This window comes from Schistocerca nitens, chromosome 10 (assembly GCF_023898315.1).
Source record: "Schistocerca nitens isolate TAMUIC-IGC-003100 chromosome 10, iqSchNite1.1, whole genome shotgun sequence".
Classification (NCBI taxonomy): Eukaryota; Metazoa; Arthropoda; class Insecta; order Orthoptera; family Acrididae; genus Schistocerca; species Schistocerca nitens.
In genome coordinates, this window is record NC_064623.1 from 99770035 (window position 1) to 99794317 (window position 24283).

The window sequence follows — 24283 nt, forward strand, 5'->3', positions numbered from 1 at the left end:
CGCAATTATAGTAGTTCTTGAAATTTATTCCTGAAATTCAACTTAACTGTAATAGGTACAGATGTACTACTTAAAGCGACATATGAAAATTTTTGCCGGACTGCGATTCGAACCCGGATTTCTTGGTCATCGGGAGCGGTCGCCTTACCGTTTACGCTGTTAGAGTATGCTCCCCGGACCGATCCGAACTTCCACATGTCACATACCTGTCGATTTCTTCTCATAGGTTATTAATTCATTTACCCACACTCGCACATCTCGTGGTTCCCATGCAGGTTTTAGAATCAAGACAACGACTATCGTCGTTTTTGTCAGCGCCCGTCTTCGCCGTGTACACAGGGTGAAGATAAATTCGCAACTCGAAATTCGCAGCACAATTCCTCACATACTGACAATAGAAAAATGTCAGTCACAAAATTTCTTCCTGTGCGTGCTTCCGGTAGTAAATAAAAATCTGGTAACACTGTAGCCACATGTACCGTAACTAACTCTATTGGTAAACAGAGCAGTGCTGTGCAGTTGGTGCAGTGGATAGTGTTTTGGGTTGACATGTTGGAGGTCGAGGATTCGATTCTGGGTTGAGGTATATTAATTTTTATTTGCTAAAAGCAGTCTCCGTGGAACGGTATCTGGCGTCGTAACCGTCATACAGCTATAACAGTGGGTCTCCTACAAAACATTTGCAGTTAAGTATTACAAACACAGAAGTGGAAATACAGTCGTTTTCAATGGTCAGCTTTTAAAGAAACGCCGGCCGCGGTGGTCTCGCGGTTCTAGGCGCGCAGTCCGGAACCGTGAGGCTGCTACGGTAGCAGGTTCGAATCCTGCCTCGGGCATGGATGTGTGTGATGTCCTTAGGTTAGTTAGGTTTAAGTAGTTCTAAGTTCTAGGGGACCAATTACCTGAGAAGTTGAGTCCCATAGTGCTCAGAGCCATTTGAACCATTTTTTTTTTAAAGAAACCTTTTGGATGTCGTGGACGCGATTTGTTTCGCACCACTGGATCTGCTATATTCCAAACTTGTTTTCTGTGCACCCTTCCCCAATGGTCCCATCGATTAAGACCGGGTATTATTCTTGCAACGTTCAGGTCCATTACATTTCGTTACATGGATAGCAACGAGCTTTACAAATAATTTCTATGGGACCATTGTGGGAGGGTACACAGAAAATAGGTTTGGAATCTAACAGATGCAAAGGAATGAAACAATTCGCGTCCACGACGGGCAAAAGGATTCTTTAAAAGCTGACAATGAAAACGACTGTATTTCCATTTCTGTGTTTGTAATACGTAACTGCAAATGTTTTGTAGGATACCCACTGTAATCGCTGTATGACGGTTACGGCGCCAGATACCGCACCACGGAGACTGCTTCAAACAAATAAAATTTAATTTTTTTTAATCCCGAAATACTTTAAAAGAAGTGCCTTGCCCATTAAAAGCGATCGGGAATGGCAGGGCCTCCAATTTAACCACATAACGTGGATTTTGCTCACAACTGCCCTATCAGTGTGACTTTCCCTTATCTGGGGTTTAATTTCATACAGATAACCACCTACAAGAGCCGGCCGCTGTGGTCGAGCGGTTCTAGACGCTTCAGTGCGGAACCACGTGGCTGCTGCGGTCGAAGGTTCGAATCCTGCCTCGGGCATGGATGTGTGTGATGTCCTTAGGTTAGTTAGCTTTACGTAGTTCTAAGTCTAGGGGACTGATGGCCTCAGATGTTAAGTCCCATAGCGCTTAGAGTCATTTGTACCATATGTTATTCGTAACTGAGTGTAACACTTTAGCACAACATTTAAGCACTTGCTATTTGACTGTATTGGCAGCACGACACTCGGAATGTCGTTCACAGCTGACGTAAACTGGCTAGGAAAACCGGCTTCCGGCAGAGTGGAAGCAACGCGTCAGAGCACCGAATTCCTCCCACCCCCACCTCCCCCTTCTTCCTATCTGCGTGACGAGGAACAAAAGGGCCAGCGAGTGAGCAACACGCCCTCTGCCCTGCTTGGACGTTCGTGTGGGCAAGTGCCGCCATTGTGGACGGGTATCCGATTGCCGCCGGGGTGGCCGCTTTGTGGGGCGGGAGAAACGCGAGAGTGCTATAGGGGGGCTGTCCTGCTTGTGTTCGCAACTCCCCCGCAACACGCATCACGCACCGGGAAGTAATTGTGAGGGAGAGGCTGCAGTGTCGGTGTTAGACCGTGGGGGAGCTGTAGATCCACTGTAGCAGATTAACGTGAAGCGTCGCGAGGGGTTAGTGTCCGGTTTATTAGCGTACGACATCGCGCTTGTCGGATGCAGCCATTGCACAGGTTTCACGAGGCGTAGCAATAAAGTTTGAATTACCACCTCGCAAAAATTCTGTAACAATAAAACTTAGTGATGAATAGTTCTCGTCTACATATTCATCCCTCAATGCGACTCATTTTCTCAACGACTTTACATTGTAGAACGCTTGTTCTAGGCCGACGAATCCTGTGAATGCGTCTTGCTTTTTCTTCAGTCTTGCTTTCATTACCAGCCGCTCCATCAGAGCTTCCTCTCTTGCCTGTACCTTTCCTAAAGCCAAACTAATCATCATCAAACAAATCCTCAATTTTCTCTTCCATTCTTCTGTACATCATTCTTATCAGCAACTTGGATGCATGAGCTCATAAGCTGACTGTGAGACAATTCTCGCATTTGTCGGCTCTTGTTGTCTTCGGAATTGTTTGGATGATGTTTTCCCGAAAGTCAGATGGTATATCGTCAGACTCATACATTCTACACACCTACGTGAACATTATTTTGCGACTTCCCCCCAGAAATTGTGATGGAATGTTATCTACCCCTTCTGCCTCATTCGATCTTAAGTGTTCGAAAGCTCTCTTGAATTGTGATTCTAGTAATGGATCCGTTATCTCTTCCGCATCCTCTCCTGTTTCTTCTTCAATCACATCAGACTTCTTCCTCATAGGGGCCTTCAGAGCACTACTTCCACCTTTCTGCCCTCTCCTCTGCATTTAACAGACGATTTCCCACTGCTCTCTTAACGTCACCGCTCTTGCTTTTAATTTCACCGAAAGCTGTTTTGACTTTCCTACATGCTGAGTCAGTCCTTGCGACAAACATTTCTTTTTCGATTTCATCACACTTTTCAAGCAGCCTTTTCGCATTAGCTTCCCTGAACCTCCTATTTGTTTCGTTCCTAAGTTCAAATGGTTCAAATGGCTCTGAGCATTATGGGACATAACATCTAAGGTCATCAGTCCCCTAGAACTTTTTTTTTTTTTTCATCAGTCTACTGACTGGTTTGATGCGGCCCGCCAAGAATTCCTCTCCTGTGCTAACCTCTTCATCTCAGAGTAGTACTTGCAACCTACATCCTCAATTATTTGCTTGACGTGTTCCAATCTCTGTCTTCCTCTACAGTTTTTGCCCTCTACAGCTCCCTCTAGTACCATGGAAGTCGTTTGCTCCCGCCCCGATTAAGTCAGGCGTGGCGTTATTATGATGGGTACACGCTCTATCGAAGACAACAGTTAACAAAACTTGGCGTTATATTGATATAGAGAAACTTCTGCGAATATTGTCAGATCACTACAGTCACTTGAAACTGGTATTTCAGAAAAACCTTACGTACATTATCACTAGACACGCCATAATTTTTTAGAATTGTAAAATTGTAACAAAGGACCCCTCGGTCACAAATTTTTAGTCTTATTTGCCAGGGTTCAACACTTATGAGAGTGCCTTCATCAGAATTTAGATATTTAAAGTGGTCTATAACATAATTACAAATTCATGGGAAGAAAAAAATTATAAAAGAAAAGTGTAAGTACTGACGAACAATACAAGACAGAGACAGTACTTACATGTCACGTATAAAACAAATAACAGGCCAGAAGGGCTTTGTATGAATGCAGAGTCTAGCAGCGATAACATTGAATAAAATGCTCTCGGGTTTCCAACCGCGTCAATTGCTTAAAATTACACGAGCTTTCGGCCAAGCACTCCTTGGCCATTGTCAAGTGAGATATCACTTGACAGTGGCCAAGGAGTGCTTGGCCGAAAGCTCGTGTAGTTTTAAGCAATTGATGCAGTTGGAAACCCGAAAACATTTTATTCAGAAGGGCTTTAGTCACAAAATATTTAAAAGGAATGTGTGAAGGCGAGCCTCTAAGGGCTGCTCGTACCTGTACAGCCACAGGTTGCAACGGACTGAGGCGCCCGAGTTAACAAGTGCGGCCAGGTGAACATGACATTGCAGCGAGAGCGCCTTCTAGTAGCTGCAGGTACAATTTGGCAACTTAACATTCAAATGTAGACAGGCGAAAATTATAATCAATATTGTTCAGCACATAATGTAAATGGCAATATTTTGTTTAACAGCGACAGATAAAGTAACATTTTGTCGATATCAGATCGTAGAAGTACAGTTTGAAGCAGAAAAACGTCATTATAGAAAATACAGAAAGGGTGAATGACACAGTCTCTAGAAAACGATATAACGTGAAATACAGCCAATAAACTTTTTAATAAATGAAAAATTATGAGATGACTTAGATGGAAAAAAATATTTCGGTGAACTGCACGAGGAGACCCGAAATTAAATGTCAAGTAACGGCTTTATACAGTTGAATAAATTTTTGTTACGCAACTGCAGTTGCTCATTGAGAATGCGCCTGTCATTTCGAGAAATGTGTTTAAAAATCTCTACTTCTTCAAGAATATCTCATCTAAAAAAAGATGGTTCAAATGGCTCTGAGCACTATGTAACTTAACATCTCAGGTCATCAGTCCCCTAGAACTTACAACTACTTAAACCTAACTAACCTAAGGACATCATAGGTTAGTTAGGTTTAAGTAGTTCTAAGTTCTAGGGGACTGATGACATAAGATGTTAAGTCCCATAGTGCTCAGAGCCATTTGAACCGCCGGCCGCGGTGGTCTAGCGGTTCTAGGCGCTCAGTCCGGAGCCGCGCGACTGCTACGGTCGCAGGTTCGAATCCTGCCTCGGGCATGGATGTATGTGATGTCCTTAGGTTAGTTAGGTTTAAGTAGTTCTAAGTTCTAGGGACTTATGACCTCAGCAGTCGAGTCCCATAGTGCTCAGAGCCATTTGAACCATTTTTTGAACCATTTTTTTTTGACATCATACACATCCATGCCCGAGGCAGGATTCGAACCTGCGACCGTAGCAGCAGTGCGGTTCCAGACTGAAGCGCCTAGAACCGCTCGACCACCAGCGGCCGGCCAATATCTCATATAATTGACTTTGAAGATGTCGAGAGTGTTAAGTCATGCAGTGAAAACATGGCTACGCCTACAGGACTACAGCTTTTACCAGCAGGGAATAGTTGGCGTATGGTCATAAAACTTGATGGAGACTACGTAGAAAAATAGAGCATGGACAAACCATGTTGATGTATATTGACTCTTCACAATAAATATGTTCTGAGAAAAAAATGTAGGGCGTTACTTATTGAACCCTCGTCGTTGAAACTGGTTCTATGAGCCTTCTGCCAAGCATTGAAGCTGTCACGTACATGTAGATGGTGTCCGCTGCAGAGAGGCTACCGTAGAGCAAGGGCCCAACGTGACCCGGGCGTTAAGGCCGATGCGCCGGACGCGGATGAATCTTCCGGACCAGGTGTTTCACTTGCCGGCTGGTCCGTCGATTCATTTGCGCGAATGACGCATGCGTTTGCGGGACTCCAATGAGGGAATAACCAGCCGAGGCGCAGCCGACTGGCGCAGGTCGATCCGCACTGAACGACAACGAGACGCCGAAGTCTCGTCACGGAAAGAGTGGTTGCCGAGTGTTCCACAACAGGAGGCGTCATTTGCTGTGACGTGTAGCAGCCAGAATATGACATCACATAACAGTATGTCCGCACCTAGCTGCGCTGACAGGCTACTGCAACTGTAGTTTCTTTAATTCTATGGGGTGTTTCTACACTACTGGCCATTAAAATTGCTACACCAAGAGGAAATGCAGATGATAAACGGATATTCATTGGTCAAATATATTATACTAGAACTGAAAAGTGATTACATTTTCACCCAATTTGGGTGCATAGATCCTGAGAAATCAGCACCCAGAACAATCACCTCTTGCCGTAATAATGCACTTGATACGCCTGGGCTTTGTGTCAAGCAGAGCTTGTATGGTGTGTACAGGTACAGCTGCCCATTCGGCTTCAACACGATACCACAGTTCATCAATAGTAGTGACTGGTGTATTGTGACGAGCCAGTTGCTCGGCCACCATTGACCAGACGTTTTCAATTGGTGAGAGATCTGCAAATGTGCTGGCAGGGCAGCAGTCGAACATTTTCTGCATCCAGAAAGGTCCGTACAGGACCTGCAATATGCGGTCGCGCATTATCCTGCTGTAATGTAGGGTTTCGCACGGATTGAATAAAAGATAGAGCCACGGGTCGTAACACATATGAAATGTAACGTCCACTGTTCAAAGTGCTGTCAATGCAAACAAGAGGTGACCGAGACGTGTAACCAATGGCACCCCATACCATCACACCGGGTGATACGCCAGTATGGCGATGACGAATACACGCTTCCAATGTGCGTTCACCGCGATGTCGCCAAACACGGATGCGACCATCATGATCCTGTAAACAGAACCTGGATTCATCCGAAAAAATGACGTTTTGCCATTCGTGCACCCAGGTTCGTCATTGAGTACACCATCGCAGGCGCTCCTCTCTGTGATACAGCGTCAAGGGTAACCGCAGCCATGGTCTCCGAGCTGATAGTCCATGCTGCTGCAAACATCGTCGAACTGTTCGTGCAGATGTTTGTTGTCTTGCAAACGTCCCCATCTTTTGACTCAGGGATCGTGACGTGGCTGCACGATCAGTTTCAGCCATGCGGATAAGATGCCTGTCATTCGACTGTTAGTGATACGAGGCCGTTGGGATGCAGCACGGCGTTCCGTATAACCCTCCTGGACCCACCGATTCCATATTCTGCTAACAGTCATTGGATCTCGACCAACGCGAGCAGCAGTGTCGCGATACGATAAACCGCAATCACGGTAGGCTACAATCCAACCTTTATCAAAGTCGGAGACGTGATGGTACGCATTTCTCCTACTTAAACGAGGCATCACAACAACGTTTCATCAGTCAACGCCTGTCAACTGCTATTTGTGTATGAGAAATCGGTTGGAAACTTCCCTCATGTCAGGACGTCGTAGGTGTCGCCACCGGCGCCAACCTTGTGTGAATTCTCTGAAAAGCTAATCATTTGCATATCACAGTATCTTCTTCCTGTCGGTTAATTTTCGCGTCTGTAGCATGATCTTCGTGGTGTAGCAATTTTAATGGCCAGTAGTGTATTAAATGTGAGCAAACTGCAGGAACCGATTTCGCCGAGAACCCGAGAAAATAGTAGCCCTACGTAAAATCACCAAGCGGGTCCTAGATTCCTATCCAGTCACTCGTTGACCAATCGGGTGCTGCAGTAGAAGAGAACAAAACGAAACCCGAAGTTTTACATCTACATCTACGTGATTACTCTGATATTCACAACGAAGTGCGTGGCAGAAGGATCAAAGAACCACCTTCAAGCTGTCTCTCTACCGTTCCACTCTAGAACGGCACGCGGGAAAAACGAGTACTTAAAATTTTTCTGTCCGAGTCCTGATTTCCCTTATTTTATCGTGATGATCATTTCTCCCTATGTAGGTGGGTGCCAACAGCATGTTTTCGCAATCGGAGGAGAAGACTGGTGATTGAAATTTCATGAGAAGATCCCGTCGTAACGAAAAACGCCTTTTTTTAAATGATTCCCACTCCAATTCACGTATCATTCTGTGACACTATCTCCCCTATTTCGCGATAATACAAAACTAGCTGCCCTTATTTGTACTTTTCCGATGCCATCCGTCAGTCCCATCTGATGCGGATCCCACTCCGCACAGCAATACACCAGAATAGGGCGAACAAGCGTGGTGTAAGCAGTCTCTTTAGTAGACCTGTTGCATTTTAAGTGTTCTGGCAAAGAATCGCAGTCTTTGGTTTGCTCTACCCACAATATTATCTATGTGATTGTTCCAATTTAGGTTATTTGTAATTGTAATCCTTAAGTATTTAGTTGAATTTACAGCCTTCAGATTTGTGTGACTTATCGCGTTATCGAAAACAGCTGATTTCTTTTAGTACTCATGTGAATAACTTCACACGTTTTCTAATTCAGGGTCAATTGCCACTTTTCGCGCCATACAGATATCTTATCTAAATAATTTTGCAAATCGTTTTGAACATCTGATGACTTAACAAGACAGTAAATGACAGCATAATCTGCAAACAATCTAAGACGGCTATTCAGATTGTCTCCTATGTCGTTAATATAGACCAGGAACAATAGAGGGACTAAAACTCTTTCTTGGGGAACGCCGGATATTACTTCTGTTATACTCGACGACTTTCCGTCTATTACTACGAACAGTGACCTTTCTGACAAGAAATCACGAATCCAGTCGCACAACTGAGGCACGCAGTTTAGTAAGAAGACGCTTGTGAGGAATGGTGTCGAAAGCCCTCTGAAATCTAAAAAGATGGAATCAATTTGACATTCCCTGTCGATAGCATTTATTACTTCATGAGTATAAAGAGCTAGTTGTGCTTCATAAGAACGATATTTTCTGAATCCGTGCTGACTATGTGTCAATAAATCGTTTTCTTCGAGGTACTTCATAATGTTCGAATACACTATATGTTCCAAACCCCTACTGAAAATCGACGTTAGTCATATAGGACTCTAATTCATCGGATTACTCCTACTTCCCTTTTTGGGTATTGGTGTGACTTGAGCAATTTTGCAGTGTTTAGGTACGGATCTTTCGCATTTAAGAAATCGTTTACGCAGGAGAATCATACAGACGTACCGTTGTTTGACTAACGCACAGACTCCCATATGGAGGACACAGTAACAAGTGTTTCTGGCGTAGACAAACAACTGAACAAGTCGCCAGGTCCGGGTGGAATCCTAGTTCGGTTGTAAAAGGAACTCTCTTACTTAGCCTGCATTTATCACGAATCTATAGCTTGTAAGGGGCTCACCATCCAGCTGGAGCAAACGCAATCTCGATGCATTGCTCACTTGCTAGAACGACAATTCACAGGCTCTGCCTGAGACATAAAATATCTTTTCCCCTGTTAAAAGAGAGCTGCAATAGAGCCGCAGGTGAGAGCAGTCTCTGCCGCAGTTGCAGTCGCTCGCTGCTACAGCGTAGTTGTAGTCGGTAGCTGGTACAGCGCAGTTTATAGTTAGTAGTTGTTAAAGTCACAGTGCAGAACGAATTGTAAAATTTTAGTATATGGAACTGAATAATAATTGTGATCAGCTGCAGATCTAAATGATACCATGGAATGAGATGATGAATAAATGAATAATTGTTAATATAATAAAAAATCAACAGTATAATTAACTCTACCATCTACTGTACGAGAGTAATCCCAAAGGTAAGGTCTATTTTTTTATAAGTACAAAGACCTGTTTATTTCTACAGTGGTTTACATCAATTTACAGCTTGAACATTTAGCTATTTTTCCACATAATCACCATTTCTGTCAATGCATTTTTGTAGACTCCGTGGCAGTTTTTGTATGCCCATGTCATACCAGCTCGCGGCCATGCTGTTCAGAAAGTTATGAACCTCTTCTTTCACCTCGTCGTCGGAGCTGAATCGCTTTCCGGCCAAATGTTCTTTTAACCTAGGGAACAGGTCATAGTCACTGGGCGCCAAGTCAGTACTATAGGGTGGGTGGGTGATTATGTTCCACTGAAACTGTTGCAGCAGAGCAACGGCTTGCCGAGCGATGTCTGGGAGAGCGTTGTCATGGAGAATGTTTACGCCCTTGCTCAATATTCCTCTTCTCCGGTTCTGAATTGCCTGTCTCACAGTACCTGTCAGCATTAATTGTGGTCCCAGCGATTCAGCTCCGACGGCGAGGTGAAAGAAGAGGTTCTTAACTTTCTGGACAGCATGGTGGCGAGATGGTATGACATGGGCATGCAAAAACTGCCACAGCGTCCACAAAAATGCATCGACGGTGATTATGTCGAAAAATGATATAAACCATTGTAGAAATATACAAGTATATGTACTTATAAAAAAAATAGGAGACCTTACTTCTGGGATTACCCTCGTAAGGTAAATTTTATTATTCTTATTGGCATCCGCGTAGTTACGTCAGTTGTCTGAGATGTTAATATGAATTTGTTTCAATCTTTTCTTTTGTGATTCGTCTGCACCAGTTGACCCAGATTTGTAATATATTCAGTTTTCCCGTGTAATGGATTCTAGATCTTTATCAATAACGTAAAAAATTTTCAGAATATAATTGTTTTTACCAGTCAACTATAAAAGTATAATTTCCCCTTAAGACATTGCCAGTCCCGATCCATTATTTATCTACATTAAATATTCCAGGATTTTTGACACATCATAGTCATGTGCTCTTTAGTAATCAGACGACCAGCTGTGCAGCTGTGTCACTAAGAAAAGTCAGTTTTTCTCGTAATTCAGATCTCAGACAAATGTTATCTAGTATTAGTAGATAGGCCAGCATTGCACTAAGCTGTGCCATTTACGAGCAGATATATAGACAGCGTTACCCGGCAACACCATCACGAGGTAAGAATTTTCCAGTTTATTTCTCACCGACAGATTCAGATTGATTTCACAGGGCCATGGCGTAGCACTGCTTACGTCAAAATGTATCAGTTTTTTCATGAGTTAAGATTTATCAGTTTTGACACGTCAGAATTAATTATGCAAATTTTTTTTATTTATACGGGAAGGTTATAAGCACAGCACAAAGTCCCAAGCGACTAGAAAAAAATGGTAGGTAACTCATGTACATAAGAAGAGTACAAGAACGAACCCCCAAAATTACAGACCAATTTCCTTAACATTGGTTCGCTGCAGAATTCTTGAACATACTCGTATTTTCAGTTCCAATACAATAAATTCCCTTTAAACGGAAAAGCTCCGTGATTTTCTCACATGATCTACTGCGACCTATGGATGAAGGGCAATAGGCAGATTCTATATCCCTAGGTTTCCGAACAGCATTTGACACAATGACAATCTGCAGACTGTTAACAGGTTGCCGGATATGTGAGTGGCTCCAAGACTTCTTGAGTAACAGAACACACTATGTTGTCCTTGACGGCGGGTGTTCATCAGAGACAATGCTATCGTCAGCAGCACCCCCACGGATGTGTGATAGGACAGCTCTTATTTTCTACGTACATAAATTATCTGGCGGACAGGGTGAGCAGTAATCTATGACTGTTTGCTGGCGATGCTGTGGGCGTAGGTGTCAGAGTTGAGTGACTGTAGGAGGATATAAGATTACTTAGGCAACTTTGCCAGTTGGTGTGGTGAATGGCAGCTAGCCCTAACAAGGGAAGGCCGCCAATTGTGAAATTCAGATTCAATTCATACTGCGCATAATGAAAGCTCATGGCCAGACGTGTAATGTGGCAAAGCACCAAGATGCACTTCTCAGCCGTTGTCGAGAAAATAAACCGTTGCGGTGAAATACTCTCAACGATTAATAATTATCGACAGCGTCTGGCGCAGCAGTAAGCGCTCGGGTTCGTAATCCGAAGGTCGCCGGATCGAATCTCGCGCCATGCAATTTTTTTTTTAGTATTTGTTTTTTGTTATTCAAATGTGTCTATACACACACACACACACACACACACACACACACACACACACACACATACAATTCCCGGCAATCAGTTGCAACAATTATGCATATAATAAGTTGTTGAAAGTCGTTTGTCGTGGAAAAACTGGCGACTTCGAACATCATTATGTTTTCCGCAAACGAAGTTGTATTTCACAAATGTTATTAATTGTCTTCATAATGTTAACCACGTATAGTTAACGGAAGACGTAGAAATGATATTCCGAAACGAATACGTATAGCGTAAGTCAAACGGTCGAATTAGGATAGAGACCCCACGAACACAAATTTGCTGTGGCAGGTATGAAATATAAGCTCCGTTACTCGCTCGTTACACTTGAAGGACAGATGTTGAATGGGCCGAAACGAGCCGCCGCATAAAAACGTAGTTGCCTGCTAACTTCGAAAGAAGGTAGATGCGGTCCCTAGCGCAACTTATAACATCGTCGAAAATCAGTGCGGACGTGAGAGCTTTGGTACACCCTGTTAAACAAACGGAAAAATGGAGGCGGTACAATTGGAGAGCGATCCGCCTTCACCAAAATGCATAAGCAATTCATTAATAGTTTATATATATATATATATATATATATATATATATATATATATATATATATATATATATATATGAATTACAAAAAACTAATAATAAAAAAAATGTTGGATGGCGCGAGATTCGATCCGGCGACCGACCTTCCGATTACAAACCCGAGCGCTTACCGCTGCGTCACGACGCTGTATAAAACTATTAACCGTAGAGAGCATTTCACCGCAACGGTTTCTTTTAACTGTCGATTTTCTCGGCAACGGCTGAGAAGTGCATCTTGGTGCTTTGCCACATTACACCTCTGGCCATGAGCTTTTATTATGCGCAGTATGAATCGAATCTGAATTTCACTATTGGCGGCCTCCCCTTGTAAGTGTAGAAAAACGTAAGTTTATGCGGATGAGTAGGAAAAACGATTCCGTAATGTTTGAATGCAACGTTAGTAGTGTGCTGCCTGACACAGTTACGTCATTAAATATATAGGAGAAATGATACTTAAATCAAGCCCCTACGCTGCCGACAGGAGTTGATATACATCAACAGGGACAGTTGAAAATGTGTACCCGACCGGGACTCGAACCCGGGATCTCCTGCTTACATGGAAGACGCTCTATCCATCTGAGCCACCGATTGCACAGGGGATAGTGCGACTGCAGGGACTTATCCCTTGCACGCTCCTCGTGAGACCCACATTCCCAACTTAATGTCCACTCACTACATTCGTAGTGCCCATGCCCAATACACTCATTACTCGCGGCAGACAATCTTACCGAGCCCCGTAAGAGTTCGGGCAATACGTGTGCATCCGCACAGGAGAAGAAGAAGAAGAAAAAGAAGGTCAATGGCATATATATATATATATATATATATATATATATATATATATATATATATATATATATAAATCGCTTTGCAACACTGCGCAAACACACACATATACAGGGTGTTACGGCCAAACCTTCAGGAAACATTCCTCACACACAAATAAAGAAAACATGTTATGTGGACATGAGTAGTCCGGAACGAAGGTGTCCCGACAGAAAGACGTTCGAAGCAATTGATCGGCGTCTTAGGGAGCACGGAACATTCCAACCTATGACTCGCGACTGGGGAAGACCTAGAACGACGAGGACACCTGCAACGGACGAGGCAATTCTTCGTGCAGTTGACGATAACCCTAATGTCAGCGTCAGAGAAGTTGCTGCTGTACAAGGTAACGTTGACCACGTCACTGTATGGAGAGTGCTACGGGACAACCAGTTGTTTCCGTACCATGAACAGCGTGTGCAGGCACTATCAGCAGCTGATTGGCCTCCACGGGTACACTTCTGCGAATGGTTCATCCAACAATGTGTCAATCCTCATTTCGGTACAAATGTTCTCTTTACGGATGAGGCTTCATTCCAACGTCATCAAAATGTAAATTTTCACAATCAACATGTGTGGGCTGACGAGAATCCGCACGCAATTGTGCAATCACGTCATCAACACAATATTCTGTGAACGTTTGGGCAGGCATTGTTGGTGATGTCTTGATTGGGCCCCATGTTCTTCCACCTACGCTCAATGGAGCACGTTATCATGATTTCATGCGGGATACTCTACCTGTGCTGTTAGAACATGTGCCTTTACAAGTACGACACAACATGTGGTTCATGCACGATGGAGCTCCTGCACAGTTCAGTCGAAGTGTTCGTACGCTTCTCAACAACAGATTCGGTGACCGATGGATTGGTAGAGGCGGACCAATTCCGTGGCCTCCACGCTCTCCTGACCTCAACCCTCTTGACTTTCATTTATGGGGGCATTGAAAGCTCTTGTCTACGCAACCCAGGTACCAAGTATTGTGGACGGCTGTGATACAATATGCCATTCTCCAGGGCTGCATCAGCGTATCAGGGATTCCATGCTACGGAGGGTGGATGCATGTATCCTCGCTAACGGAGGACATTTTGAACATTTCCTGTAACGAAGTGTTTGAAGTCACGCTGGTACGTTCTGTTGCTGTGTGTTTCCATTCCATGATTAATGTGATTTGAAGAGAAGTAATAAAATGTGCTCCAACATGGAAAGTAAGCGTTCCCGGACACATGTGCAAATAACATATTTTCTTTCTTTGTCTGTGAGGAATGTTTCCTGAAAGTTTGGCCGTACCTTTTTGTAACACCGTGTATACAGGGTGTAAACGGTGTAAGGCGCCAAAATTATACAGATGGCACATCTCGCAATGCTTGATAAAAAAGTCTAGTAACATGTTTGCGTATTTCCTACGGTTGTCCCAGAAACAAAAAACAGTTCGTCTCAGGATAATGGTTTTGGAAAAGTAGATACTTGACCGTGCACGTACGTAAGCAATCGGTTCCTGTTATTGCCCGCTGCGCGTACTGACATCGCGAGCGTAAATCGTAAACACATAGACAACTGCGGCCTGAGTGGCTGCGTCATTGTACTCGTAATACACCGAGCGACGACAGTAGGCGAGTAACCTGTGCAGATGTTACTGCAACTCTGTTAACTGTTAGGATGGAAAGGAGATTTACTGTAGCTGAACTATGCGATATGCATTTAATTTATGGCGAGGCAAAAGGTGTTGCGAGGGCAGCTGTACGAATTTATCGAGAACGCTTCCCACAACGACGACTTCCTGCATGAAAGACATTTGCTGCTGTGCACCAAAGGTTTGTGTCATTGTAATTCTCTACTTGTATGCGATTATTATGCATTTACATCTTAATAAAGTGCAGTAGTTATATGCACCTTTGTAAATTTTCGTCCGTATGCGAAACGTGTCTTCTGTTCTGATATGCTTTCCGTTTTTGTTACATCATGACAGAATGCAACTGACGAGTACGTACGAGGGTCAGTCAAAAAGTAATGCCTCCTATTTTTTTTCTACATTTAATTGTCAGGAAATTTAAATGCAATTACATAGGTTGAAAACCACAACATTGAGGATCATTTTGTCATTTTTCAATGTAATCTCCGCCCATCTCTACAGTTTTGGTCCATCTCTGAACAAGGGCATGTATCCCAGCACGGTAAAAATCACAGCTCTGCTTCCTAAGCCATTGACGCACGGATGTTTTGACGGCCTCCTCATCTTCAAAATGAATCCCACGATGAGCTTCTTTTAGTGGCCCGAACAGATGGAAGTCTGATGGTGCCAGGTCAGGGCTGTATGGGGGATGAGGCAAAACTTCCCATCCAGTTTTGACAATCTCGTCAGAGGTGTGACGACTGGTGTGTGGTCTTGCATTGTCATGCAAAAGAAGAACATCTGCCATTGATTTTGTTGGGCGAACTCGCTGAAGACGTGCTTTAAGTTTTTTGAGGGTTGTGACGTATTGAACAGAATTTATTGTGCATCCCTGCTCCAAAAAATCAACCAGAATCACACCCTCTGTATCCCAGAAAACTGTTGCCATAACTTTCCCTGCCGATCGCACAGTTTTGAATTTTTTCTTCCTCGGCGAGCTTGTGTGACGCCACTCCATTGACTGCCTCTTTGATTCGGGTTCAAAAAAATGCACCCATGTTTCGTCCCCGGTCACAATTTTTTTCAGAAACTCATCTCCCTCCGAACGGAAGCGCTGCAAGTGTTGGGAGGCTATTGTTTTCCTTGCCTCTTTATTCTGATCGGTTAACATTCTTGGAACCCACCGTGCACAAACTTTTGAGTACCCCAATTGTTTAATAATCGTGATCACACTGCCTTTACTAAGAGAAATAATGCGACACACTTCATCTGCAGTCACCCGACGGTCACCACGAATGATGTCATCAACTTGCTGAATGTTGTGTGGAGTCACTGCACTCACCGGCCTGCCGCTCCGCTTTTCGTCAGTCAACGGTGTTTGCCCTTCAGCTTCCTTACAACGACGAACCCATCGTCTAACAGTGCTGACATCCACTGTCACAACACCATACACCTTCTTCAGTCTTTCATGAATGCGTATGGGCGTTTCACCTTCTGCATTCAAGAATTCAATCACACAACGCTGTCTCAAACGAACATCGATGTCGGCCATCTTACAAACTTCTGCTGTGCTGCCACCTGTTGACACAGAAAGTTACTACTGCAGTGGATTGCAGAAGAAGGTTTGAGGAATGGCGCCAAATTCAAATTTTTCACTTAACGTAATTTCTTTAAGTAGAAAAAAAATGGGAGGCATTACTTTTTGACCGACCCTCGTATTTAATTTCCCTAGATTGAGAGATACTGGCTCTTTACTGTCCCGCGCAGAAGGCAGAGGTCCACAACGCGCCGATCGTACATTGGAAGCTGAGGAAAGAATTCTGGACCGCATCTAGGAGGATCCTTCTGAGAGTACTTAGAAGCATCGCCCGCCACGTGGGTATATCGCACACCGTCGTTCATCGCACTTTGCAAGAGGAGCGTCTGCGGCCTTACCACATTCAACGCGTACAAGCATTGGAAGAACAAGATTTCCCTCCACGACGTGAATTCTCAGAGTGGTTTTTGTTACACAGTGCACAGAATGATTTTGTCAACAAAATACTCGTCACAGATGAAGCGTGTTTCACTCGCGACGGAATAACTAATTTCCATAACATGCACACGTGGAGTGTACACAATCCTCGCCACGTAGTGGCAACACATTTTCAGCGACGATTTTCCGTAAATGTGTGTGCTGGTATGCTCGATAATTACATTATTGTGCCCTATGTTTTACCTGCACGTTTGACTGGTAACCATTACCGAACGTTTCTAGAGGAAACATTGTTACCAACGTTGTTAGAAGACATTCCGTAAGGCATACGTCATAACATGTGGTTCCTCCACGATGGTGCTCCACCCCACATTGGTCACAGAGTACGCAGATTTTTGGATAGTCGATTTCCAGGACGATGGATCGGGCGTTCGGGTCCACGTCGATGGCCAGCACGCAGCCCTGACTGAAATCCACTGGATTTTTACTTTTGGGGCCATATGAAGGAACTTGTTTATGCTGAGCCAGTAAATAATGTGGCCGAATAGACGCAGAAGATTTTAGATGCTGCCAGTACCATAAAGGCCAATGTGCATGTGTGTGAACGAGTGCGACGAAACTCGGTTCGCCGTAATGAAACAAGTGTAGAGGTAAATGGTGGTCATTTCGAACATTTATTGTAGTATTGGTGTAAGAGGAATCGAAGTAATGGGTTTTCTTTTCGTCACAATGTTGTTGTACAGAAGGAAAATAATGTGAATTTAGTATTCGTTATGGCATTGCCGTAAGAAGGTGAAACAGTTGATTGTAATTAATGCACAACTACCTACTTGGTGATTGATTGACTTTGTACTAATGGAAATATGTTGTGTTTGATATTAGCTTATCGACTTGTTGAGAAACAGACTGGTTGCATTCAATTCACGTAGAGCGAATTACACATTCTTGACAACCCAAAAACCGTTTACATTCCTTTTTTCGGTACCACCTGATTATCACACCACGTCGTTGTACACGTCTAATGATTTCAATCCTCTGGTCGGCTCGTTGCCTTTGTCTGGCCGCCCCGTCATTGTAGGCAATAAGCTCGGTACGCCGTGCACTGTCGATTGACTACGTAAACAGAAATGCGTATACTACCTATCCCACGAACATTAGGTTTTAATAATACAAAATTAAAGTACATGATACAAGAAAATGTCATTAGACTTTTTTGTCAAGCACACCGAGATGTACCATCTGTATAATTTTGGCGCCTTATACCGTTTATAGGTTAGGTTAGGTCAGTGTTGTTTTAACGTCTCGTCGACAACGAGGTCATTAGAGACGGAGCGCAAGCTCGGGTTAGGGAAGGATGGGGAAGGAAATCGGCCGTGCCCTTTCAGAGGGAAATCACGGAAAACCTAAATCAGGATGGCTGGAGACGGGATTGAACCGTCGTCCTCCAGAATATATATATAGGCTGTTACAAAAAGGTACGGCCAAACTTTCAGGAAACATTCCTCACACACAAAGAAAGAAAATATGTTATGAGGACATGTGTCCGGAAACGCTTACTTTCCATGTTAGAGCTCATTTTATTACTTCTCATCAAATCACATTAATCATGGAATGGAAACACACAGCAACAGAACGTACCAGCGTGACTTCAAACACTTTGTTACAGGAAATGTTCAAAATGTCCTCCGTTAGCGAGGATACATGCATCCGCCCTCCGTCGCATGGAACCCCTGATGCGCTGATGCAGCCCTGGAGAATGGCGTATTGTATCACAGCCGTCCACAATACGAGCACGAAGAGTCTCTACATTTGGTACCGGGGTTGCGTAGACAAGAGCTTTCAAATGCCCCCATAAATGATAGTCAAGAAGGTTGAGGTCAGGAGAGCGTGGAGGCCACGGAATTGGTCCGCCTCTACCAATCCATCGGTCACCGAATCTGTTGTTGAGAAGCGTACGAACACTTCGACTGAAACGTGCAGGAGCTCCATCGTGCATGAACCACATGTTGTGTCATACTTGTAAAGGCACATGATCTAGCAGCGCAGGTAGAGTATCCCGTATGGAATCATGATAACGTGTTCCATTGAGCGTAGGTGGAAGAACATGGGGCCCAATCAAGACATCACCAACAATGCCTGCCCAAACGGTCACAGAAAATCTGTGTTGATGACGTGATTGCACAATCGCGTGCGGATTCTCGTCAGCCCACACATGTTGATTGTGAAAATTTACAATTTGATGACGTTGGATTGAAGCCTCATCCGTAAAGAGAACAGGTGCACTGAAATGAGGATTGACACATTGTTGGATGACCATTCGCAGAAGTGTACCCGTGGAGGCCAATCAGCCGCTGATAGTGCCTGCACACGCTGTACATTGTACGGAAACAACTGGTTGTCCCGTAGCACTCTCCATACAGTGACGTGGTCAACGTTACCTTGTACAGCAGCAACTTCTCTGACGCTGACATTAGGGTTATCGTCAACTGCACGAAGAATTGCCTCGTCCATTGCAGGTGTCCTCGCCGTTCTAGGTCTTCCCCAGTCGCGAGTGACAGGATGAATGTTCGGCGCTCCCTAAGACGCCGATAAATTGCTTCGAACGTCGTCCTGGCGGGACACCTTCGTTCTGGAAATCTGTCTCGATACAAACGTACCGCGCCACGGCTATTGCCCCGTGCTAATCCATCCATCAAATGGGCATCTGCCAACTCCGCAGTTGTAAACATTGCACTGACTGCGAAACCACGTTCGTGATGAACACTATCCTGTTGATGCTACGCACTGATGTGCTTGATGCTAGTACTGTAGAGCAATGAGTCGCATGTCAACACAAGCACCGAAGTCAACATTACCTTCAATTGGGCCAACTGGCGGTGAATCGAGGACGTACAGTACATACTGACGAAACTAAAATGAGCTCTAACATGGAAATTAAGCGTTTCTGGACACATGTCCACATAACATCTTTTCTTTATTTATGTGTGAGGAATGTTTCCTGAATGTTTGTCCGTACCTTTTTGAACTCTTGAGTACCGCTCGACTGTTTGGGATCCTGTACAATTCGGATTAAAGGAACACATCGAAGCAATTCAGAGGTGAGCTGCTGGATTTGTTACTAGTTGGCTCGACTGACACGCAAGTATGTAAATTGAAGGTGGAGACGCGAAGAAAGGAAAGGAAAAGGAGAGGATCACTGTTGTCAGCTGCATCTTAACAGGGGCGGTGACGAGTGAAAATGTGTACCGGACCGGGATTCGAACCCGGAATCCTCTGTTTATTAGGCAGGTGCTTTAATCACTGTACCACCCGGGACACAGCGTTATCGCAACTGCACTGACTATGTCGGCACGCCTCACCGCCGGTCGACATTCCCGCTGAGTCCCATCTATCCGCATCCCCTGTCAATTTCTTCCATGTTCGCTCTCTGAGATTCCCACAGGAAATCGGACGTATCTGTGCATCCGCACTCAAGAAGGTGGCCGCACTGCCAGGCTACGCCAATCAAATCCCGAGTGGCGCAGTGGTTACCGCACCTGCCTAAAAGCAAGTGATCCTGGATCCAGTACACACTTATCACTCGTCGCCGCTGACTCCGTGTGTCCCGATGCAGCTGACAGCAATGATCCTCCCCTTTCCTTTCCTTTCTTCCCGTCTCAACCTTCAATTTCCATATAATGAAATTTTAAACATTGTTATAGGCTGAAGTCCAGCAACGGTGCGTTAACTTTACAGAATGCACGTATAGCCACCAAGTCTGCATAAAATTGTTGTCAAATTGACCATGGTTTCGACAGCTCTAAGACGGATACATCAGAATAAAAATTACGAGGGGCGTTCAGAAAGTAAGCTCCGATCGGTCGCGAAATGGAAACGACTATGAAAATCCGATAAAGCTTTGCACAGATGTGTTGGGTAGTGTCTCTAGTATAACCCCAGTTAGCATCACGTCGCTCTTCTCATTTCTGAGCTCGCAGTGAGTGCGTAAAGATGTCTAGAAAATAGTGTCTGCCGCCAAGTACGAGGGCCTGGTGAGAAATTTCGCCTGAAGCTATGCAGCTAACATTACATAACTGTCGTGCTGTTTCTTCTTCAGGACAATTCTCAGCCGCATTCTGCAGGGGCAATGAAGATGCTCCTGCATCGTTTTCAAATGGAAATGTGAGATTACTCACAATACAGTCCGCAATTGTCTCCCCCTGAGTTTCATCTCTGGTCACATGAACCGCTGTCTTTGAAGACAACATTTTGACACAGACAACGAGGTGTAGGCCAGCGTGGAGAATTGGCGGAAAGCACTGGCGGCTGCCTTCTATGATGAGGCTATTGAAAAGTTGGTACAACGCTATGACAAAAGTCTAAGTCAGAACGGCGACTACGTAGAGAAGTAGCTGAAAGGTGTAGCTAATTGTTACAAGTAAAATATTTCTGATGTTCACTGTGGTTTCAATTTGGCAATCAATCGGAGCTTACTTTCTGAACAGGCCTCGTACATAGGATTATATGTAATCATACCATAGGTTGATGTTTTTCACCTATGGTGTGATTACATGTTATTCTATGTAGTTTTTATTCTGATGAAGACCGCGTTAGACCTGTCGAAACCATGGTCAATTTGACAACAATTTTATGCAGCTGAGGTGGCTGTATGTACATTCTGTAATTACATATAATGTATAACAGCTGCGGATTCTGCATTATGTCTGCTCTTTCGGACATGTCCGAAAGAACAGACACCATGCATTCATACAATATGACACAGAAGTATTACGGAGATGCTTTGGAACTCAAATAGGAACACATGGAGGGAAGGTAACGTTCTTTTCGAGGAATACTATTGAGAAAATTTAAAGAAGCTGACTGAAGGACAATTCTACTGCCACCAACGTATATTTCACGGAAGGGCCACCATGACAAATTAGGCCTCGTACGAAGGCATACAGACAGTTATTTTCTCGCTTGCTCTGTTCGCGAGTAGAACTGGTCATGACTAGTATTGGCACAGTAAACCTCCGCCAGACACCGTACGGTGGCTTGTGAATTATACGAGGGTTGTTTTTTAAGTAAGGGCCGTTTTTATTTTTAAAAAAAGATACAAATACTTTTGTAAAAAAACTTTTATTTTCTGATTCTACACACTTTTATCTATTTTTCTACATAGTTGCCTTGTTTATTTAAGCACTTGCCATACCGTACAACTAAGTTTTTAATTCCCTCTTCAAAGAATTCGGCCGCCTGCTCCGACAGCCAAGAGTTCACGGCCGCTTTCACTTCATCGTCGTCATTGAAGCGCTGCCCGCCAAGATGGTGTTTCAGGTACCGGAAAAGGTGAAAATCGCTAGGAGCAAGATCGAGGCTGTATGGTGCATGGTCCAAAACTTCCCAGCCAAAAGAATCAATCAAATCCCGAGTCTTTTGAGAGGTGTGAGGCCAAGCGTTATCGTGCAGGAGCAAAACTCCTTTTGTCAGCATGCCGCGCCTTTTGTTTTGAATTGCCCTGCGGAGCTTCTTTAGAGTTGCACAGTAGCCATCTGAGTTGATTGTCGTTCCTCGTGGCATAAAGTCCACTAGCAAAACACCGCGCCGGTCCCAGAACACAGTTGCCATAAACTTGCGCTTTGACAGCGTCTGTTTGGCTTTGACCTTGACGGGTGAGGTTGTGTGTCGCCATTCCATCGATTGTCGCTTGCTTTCGGGAGTGATATGGGATACCCATGTTTCATCTCCAGTGACAATTTGACTCAACATGTCATCCCCTGCTTCCTCGTAACGATTCAAAAAGTCCAATGAAATGGCAAATCTCTTCCCTTTGTGGCCCTCTGTGAGGAGTCTGGGTACCCACCGAGAACACAGTTTCTTAAAGTTTAGGTTTTCAGACACAATTTTGTACAAAACCGATCTTGAAACTTGTGGAAATTCCAAAGAAAGAGTGGAAATTGTGAATCTTCTGTCCTCACGAATCTTTGTTTCGACTGCAGCCACCAAATCATCAGTGATCACAGAGGGCCGGCCTGAGCGTTCTTCGTCATGGACGTTTTGACGGCCATTTTTTAACTCTCTAACCCATTGACAAACTGCCTATTGGCTTCTGTCTCGGGTTCTTCGGCCGACGTTCATCTAATGATTTTTCTGACGTTTCGCCAGCCACTCGTGCTGGCGAAACGTCAGAAAAATCATTAGATGAACGTCGGCCGAAGAACCCGAGACAGAAGCCAATAGGCAGTTTGTCAACAAGTGGCCACGAAAGCCTCAACAATTTTGTGTCTCTAACCCATTGACGCACTTTACCTTCACTCATTGCATTCAAGCCATAAACTTCTGTTAACTGACGATGAATTTCTGCAGCTGACAGGCTTTCTCGCGGTCAAAAAACGTATCACCGACCGTATCTCACACCCAGCGGGCGATTCAATAATCGTAAACATTATAAAGTAGCACAGCGATGCGTACACGTCAGCTACAGAGCTGCAACTTGCATCAGTGTGAACGGGAAGGATGCCGGCAAGTGGCGCGGTGGCTTGTTGCGTCGTCCACGCGAACTACGGGACTATACGCGCGAACGGCCCTTACTTAAAAAACAACCCTCGTATGTGGATGTAGATCGCTGAGAAGATAGCTCCGTCCGAACAGGCCTTGGAAGGCCCAACAGTAGCGACCGGCCGCCGTGTCAACCTCAGATTACAGGCGTCTCTGGATGCGGATATGTAGGGTCGTATGGTCAGCACACAACTCTTCCGGCTGTATCTCAGTGTATGAGGCCGGAGCCGCTACTTCTCAATCAAGGGCTCACAAGGGCTGAGTGCACCCAGCTTCCAACAGCGCTCGGCCGACCCATCGAAGTGCTAGCCCAGCCCGCCAGTGCTTAACTTCGGTGTCTGATGGGAACCGGTGTTACCACTGCAGTAAGACCGTTGGCAGCTGAGAAGATTAGGAGCAGCAAAGAAAAGGGCATATGTACGTATAGCCAGAAATTCGTTCCAAAAGAATTTCACCCATTTGAGGATGGAGATAAAAGATCAGTGTAAGTTTCAATGATTGAAAGCATATACGAGAGCACACCAAGCAAGTGGAAAAGTTCTGTCTGTACTAGTGTTTCAGCTCAGTGCTCAAAAGGGCAGTGAGCTGGAGCCCCATCAGTTATGTAATAGTCACAGTACCTTTCGTGCCACGAAAGACACGTCTTCCAGCAAGGAAATCAGTGTCATCCACCTCTGAGGCGTTGTGGAAGGACATCACCCGAGGCAGTCGTCAATAATCCCCGCCCATACATTGAGGCCGAAATTGTATTGACGGCTCGCTGCCACCATACTGTGCGGAGTCTCCGTAGCCCACAGTTGGGTGTTGTGAAGATTGATGATACCACCACCAGTAAAGGCAGTCTCCTATGTGAATAGGACGGGTGACAGAAATCCCACCTCAGTGGTGGCCTGTGCAATAAACCATTGGCAAATTCGTCGCCATGGAGACAAGTCAGAGTGATATGGCTAGTGGCCATTGTCGCGGAAAATGATCCACACGGTCGTCTCGCTTACCCCATGCTGGCGGGCCACCTGTCTTGTGCTTAACGCTAT

General features: G+C 44.6%; 1 protein-coding gene across 2 annotated transcripts in view; it reads right to left on the reverse strand.

Moving 5' to 3' along the window:
• LOC126210051 (uncharacterized) overlaps positions 1-24283 on the reverse strand; it is an 895609-nt gene that overhangs the window by 864461 nt on the left and 6865 nt on the right. The gene's annotated exons all lie outside the window — the stretch shown is intronic.